This window comes from Sinohyriopsis cumingii, chromosome 1 (assembly GCF_028554795.1).
Source record: "Sinohyriopsis cumingii isolate HCF-2022 chromosome 1, ASM2855479v2, whole genome shotgun sequence".
NCBI classification, from domain to species: domain Eukaryota; kingdom Metazoa; phylum Mollusca; class Bivalvia; order Unionida; family Unionidae; genus Sinohyriopsis; species Sinohyriopsis cumingii.
In genome coordinates this window covers 55,765,999-55,772,418 of record NC_142961.1, presented here as the reverse complement: position 1 = coordinate 55,772,418, position 6,420 = coordinate 55,765,999, and positions in this window count along the sequence as shown.

Below are 6,420 nucleotides of genomic sequence, written 5' to 3'. Positions count from 1 at the left end.
TGGTCAGGTTGGATTCGGCAGTCCATGCCTCAACCAACCCGCCTCTTTTGTCCGTCCTACCCCCCTCCAGCTCGTTGTGAGCATTAAAGTCTCCGCAGATGATGATATGATCTTCTAATTGGTGTTTAGTTATTTGCCTATAGGTGGCCAGATTGGATACATTAGTGTTCCCCCCCCCCCCCCGTGGTAAATATTAAAGATTTGAATATTACCACTTCCCGTTTGGACTATTAAGGACTGAATTTGAAATGCCTCATTGCTACCTGGTGTTGGTGTTATATCAACTGGTATTATATTTGGTAGATTGTCTAGGATAAAAATTGCGAATCCTCCTCCCTGTCCGATGTTGCGATTTTTAAAGTAACCTGGGGAGTATCCTGGCAGTGTTGGTAAATGTCTAGTTTTATTAGACATCTTGCTTTCTCGTATGCAAATTATATCGGGCATTGGAACGACTAACGCTTTAACTCTATATGTGTCACGGATGTGAAGGAAAACATCCGTTTGTATACTCACTTCACATATTATATACTACCCACACACGAGAAGGAGAAGAAAATAAAACCACAATATATACTATCCACACAAGGGAATGAGAAAAAAAAATACTATCCACACACACGGGAAGGAGAAAAACAACCCTTATTATACTATCCACAAAACCCAAATATACTATCCACGCAAGGGAAGGAGAAAAAACAAAAACAAAATATCTATCTACACACGGGAAGGATAAAAAACAAACCCTTATTATACTATCCACAAAACCCAAATATGCTATCCACACAGGGGAAGGACAAAAACCAAAACCATAATATAATATCTACACACGGGAAGGAGAAAAACAAACCCTTAGTATACTATCCACAAAACCAAATATACTATCCACACAAGGGAAGGAGAAAAAAATATACTATCCACATACGGAAAGGAGAAAAAACAAACCCAAATATACTATCTACACACAGGAAGAAAAAAGAAGAAAAAAACTAAATATTCTATCCACATACGGGAAGGAGAAAAAACAAACATATTATCCACACAAACGTACCCTAACTCATACAAATTATTACAAACACACACACTTTACTATCCACACAAACGTACGCTAACTCTCTCTCTCTCTCTCACTCACACACACACACACACACACACGCACGCACACACACACACACACACAGGGGGAATGAGAAAAAACAAATCCCATATCTACTATCCACACAGGGGAAGAGGGAAAAAAAACAAACCCCAAATATACTATCCACTCAGATGTGAGAAGAACAAGACAATTATACACTATCCATACAGAGTGAAGAAGGAAAAAAAAACAATATACTAAACACACAGAGGAAAGAAAAAACCACTATTTACTATCGACGCAGAGTGAAGAAAATAATCTAGTATATACTATCAACACAGAGTGAAGAAGAAAATTATTTTTTGAAAGCACCTAAGCCCTAACCTACAATAACCAACTCTACCAAACACCCACACACCCACACCACACACTCCAAAACCCATTTAACCTATTATTCCAACGCGTCAGTGTGTGATTTTAGAAACAATCAAGACACAAAATGATGGATGAACAGGCTGGCTATATTTTACCCGTTTGCCTGCCTAAAGTGCGTACTTGAAGGAAAACACCCCTTCCATTTCATTTCTAACTAAAAGATGACCCAGAGGGATAGAGAGAGAGAGGTGAAAGAGCACATGATCATGCAGTGTCAATAAAAACAAAACATACCATCCTTATTATAAAAACTCAAGAACAAAAGACGATTACGTTTTCTTTTTGGTCCATTCCCTTTTAGAAGTTAGTATGAAATTTCATATCAGGGCCAACGCATCGGCTGAAATTGTTAATTTTTCGATTTCCATCTCTTCAGTGGCACAAGTTCTTCCTCATCTGCAATTTCTTCTTCAGCCTCATTCTGTTTCTACTTCATTACGCGTACGTTGTAGTAAATCTTCAAAGAACAGAATATATCTACAAACTTCTCCAGTAAATTCAATAGGATACCTGGAGAGATTATCATGTTGTTGTTGAGCTGTCAAATCTGTTCTTGACATGTACAGGCTCCAACAGAAAGTTCTAACAAATATGAATCGAATATATTTGTTATCTTGATCTACTTTCCTGCTATGCAACTCTTGGCCAAGATCATCTGTGTTCACTACATTGGACTTCTCCTCTCCACTTGACTTGTAATGAAACTCGTAGATATGTTCTTGTATTTCCATTGGTAAGCTCTTGATATCACTAGTTACATTAATATCACGTAATGATACTATCACTATAAAGAATCAGGCTGAGTATTTGTTTTCTGAAGAAGATGGAGAAGTAGAAGTTAGAATCTCAGGTTAATTCAGTAACTGTGTCAGAGTTTAACAGTACCGTTTGTGATGTGAAGCGGAGTGAACTTAAAGGGTTTTAAATTGAGAGATGGAAGAGTAAAGACAGCGAAAGTTTATGGCTTTACATGTGGCTAAAATTAGTACATGGAAAGGAAATATGCACATACTTTAAACGGAAAACGTGAGGAATATATGCATGATACTTATGATTTGTATAAGGACTCTGAAGTAGTGAAAGATCATGGTGTAGATGGGATCTGGGGGCTTTATAAAATTAAACGTGTTGAGGAACGAGAAATGTGTAAAGTACTTTGCATTGGGATATACAGATGAATATGTGCATAACTTGTAAATATGTTTGTTACATGTCCAATTGTTAGGTATTAAATGGATAATGCTTAGACCAAAGCACAGGTCGTAGAGCTCGCGTATGTAATTGAATAACTGTCTGTACTTATACAAGATAATTTTCTTTTTGGAGTCACTACACGTTCTGTGAGTCTTTCTTCGAAATATCTCTGTCTTTTTCTGTGTCTTTCTATCTTCTTTGAATTGGAAGTTGACATCCCTTTCATTCAAAACCTACCACGAAAGAGAAAGGCTGCAAGAAAATAAAAACAGACAGTTGGTGTCATCAAAAGCGCTAGAGGCGGTACTGTGCCGTTAGGACACGTACGTACTCCAGAAAACCACGCTACACGACTAAGATGGCTCATTCTCTCTGTCACTTGTACTTTTGTCGTTGACCACGATGTCTACTAACCCTGATTTAACACACGTTTTCCTTCATTTGATATTAAAAAATACTAAACCCATTTTTAAAAGAACTACCTTTTTACAACAACAGCTTTAATGTGTCCTCCTGATCTTACCACTATTGCTGCACCTACAAAGGTGGTCTTTCCTAAGACCAAACTATGAGGCAGAGCAAGTAAGTTGTGAAGTTTGGTGGATGTATCTAAACAACACCTGTCAAGTCCCCTGTGTTCCAGTTCTGTTTGTGATAATAACTAACGATACTTCACATTTTACAAAGTGATAGTCTACAAACCGTACAAAAGTTACATGACTTTAGCTTAGACACTTGAACAGACTCTTCACTTTACAAGTGTCACGGAAAAAATATATATCCAATTTTTTTTTACCATTTTCCAAAACACGCACACACTTGCAGCTTTAATAGAAATCTGTATTTCTTTTATTTGTGGATATCCCACAAACCCGTCCCAATATACAGTACTGGTTAAGAACGCTAGGAATATCCCCTCAATGTTTCAGAAATATCACGGCTTTTATGTGTATTTTCCCTCTTCTACCCTTGATTAGTGCTTAAGTATGTTCCAAAAATAAAAAAATAAAAAAGAAACAGAAACAATTTTAAGAAAAAAAAATTGAATTGAGGTTTCTCTGTTTATACATTTTTCTTTCAAGTTGTTGGTGCATGGCAGATCACATCCGCATACCTGCCCAAAGAGAGAGACATTTCTACACAAGTCATTACTTTTCTTAAATTCGGTTTTATTGGTAAGTCATTGTTAATCTGTAATTTTATTTTTGATGCATTTCTTTTTGATAAAATATTTAAGGTTTTCTATTGTTGTAGCGGTAATTATGTTGTTTAATCTGTTACTGAAATTATCTATAGCAAAGTGTTTAAGTTTGTTCAGTTTTTTATTTTAAGCCCTACAAAAGGATACCAAATTTGTCAATCAATCAATTAAAGGATTTAAGTAGCCTACGCAACTAGTGCTTTCGCGACTGGTTAAGTCTCGAAGGTCGAGATTTTCAATTGATCGGGACTGTAGGAATGGAGCTACTACAGTCTCGCTTTTATTTGCGAATGTCGCACTTTTTAATTCATGAACATGTCCGCCCGAGGAAAGGAGGCAAGGGGCCCGCGGGGCGCGAAACGCCACAGGAAAGCTGTACGCCCTAAACTCTAAGTTACACGGACGTGAAGGAAAACACCCCCTTTGTTATGCATTTAGCTGTCGTTGTGTTCATTCTAGTCATGCTTGCCGTGTATCTTTGTATTTTAGAGGTCATATTTCTTCTTAAGTAAATACACGCATCAATAGACAGTTTTGGCCATCATCCTTAAGTTCACTGTACTTTCGCTTCTTTACTTCATACAAACCCCAGAGTAAAGAATTTTAAAAACAAAAAACAAAAACAATTTTTTTGCCATGCCACACAGTACTATAACACTTCTGACTCTGCATATGTGAGCCTGTGTGATCGTTCAGTAGTTGATGTGTTAAGATGAAATTGTACAATACACAACAGAGCGATTTAAGTTCATATTCCAATCCGTCTGCACTGCAATATTAACAGTGCAAGAGCGAAGGCATTGTTTTGCCATACTACCTTCGAACAAAACAATGCATCACTCATCATAAACGATTTCATTGGCTAGACTAGATTTTCTTACCGCGTTCACTTCGAACTAACTTCAGTAGCTCTTCACACAGTGTCTCACCGCTAGGCGATTTATAAAAGAATATAAAAGAAAGTAAACTAACGCAAGAACAATCGTACCCTGGGCGGTCCCACGGAAATTGTGTCAGTTTTATAGTCAAATACATAACAGCATATTTGGATGAGCTATTCTGTGAAAATTTTACATCCACGTCATCAAAAAGGGAATTTTTAGTTGCCTACATTTTCAGTTCACTTTTATGATATTTAATAATGATGTATTTGTTCTATGGATGTAATTATCTAAGTGGAATGTGTGTTTCTTTGAATCTTTCTTAAGGAATATTTACTGTAAAAACAAACGTGACATTTTGTACAGTAGGAATAACATTCTCTCTCTCTCTCTCTCTCTCTCTCTCTCTCTCTCTCTCTCTCTCTCTCTCTCTCCGTCACAGTAGTTTTGATTGAAATCCTAATGTTATATGTTCCCGTTTGAAGATACCTCTTCAAAATTGTGATCAGTAGTCACCATAATCATGTGAACTGTTCCGTTTGTCATGTAATTTTTTTCCCAAGCACTTACACTCTTACAAAATGTAAATCAGTAAATCGTTCGATGCAGTAAAATCTTGAGCGGACGAGCTTGTACAATTCAGGTATCTAGCTTTGTCCTTATTTTGGCTCTGCAATGTGTTACGCAAAATATTTCTAACATTGGATGTACAGTTTTTTTTAAGAAAGGAAACAAACACGAGGCTTTTTCAAGAATGACTGGAGTGACATTGCACTGTATAACCCTGTCTATAGTTAACTCTGAATTCTAAAACCGAAAAACAAGTTCGGAAAAAATGTAACAATGTTCAAGAATGACGCGAGTGACATTGCACTGTATAACCCCGCCCATGGTTAAATCTGAATTCTAAAACCAAACCACACGTCCGGAAAAATGTAACAATGTTCGACCTATTTTCTCTCACTTTAGACTGTCGATAGAACAGGATGCGTTTTGGTGCTGCTTATTTTATTATTATTTTTTCCCCGGCCTTAGATTTGTGGAAACTTTGCAACACTGTTTGTAGAGTGTGCTGCGAAACACAGGGCATATCTTTTTTTTGAGTTACATTAAGCAAATGTTAAGCAGTCGGTCGACAATAAATCTCACACTACCTTTGTATGAAATTGATGAATGGATGAAAACAATGAACATATCTCGCATAGAAATCTGGTTGTCTCAATTATCTTTGTTCTATAATACCGCAAAAACAACAGAACCAAAAATGGTGTCCCACGTTGTTTTTTTCTTTATCAATTCTTTCTTTCTCTCTCCAATGTTATGTTAGGTCTATCTGTCCATCTCTCAAAACACTCTAAACTAAAGTACTGTCCCTTCTACTGTCACCCAATGCATTAAAACTTGTGTGCGTGCGTGTGTCTTATCTTCCGATTAAGCACATATCGTTTGTACGAACATTTAATAACAAAGAAATAGCAGCCATTGAAGTAAACCATTTAATTTAACCTTGTAGGTGTATGACATCGTTCCAAATTTTTCTACAACTCACTTTTGGGGCTACTAGATTATAAGAAATAATCTTCAAGAGGTAACAAACAAATTTATTTCTTCACTGGTCTTGTTGGTTCTGT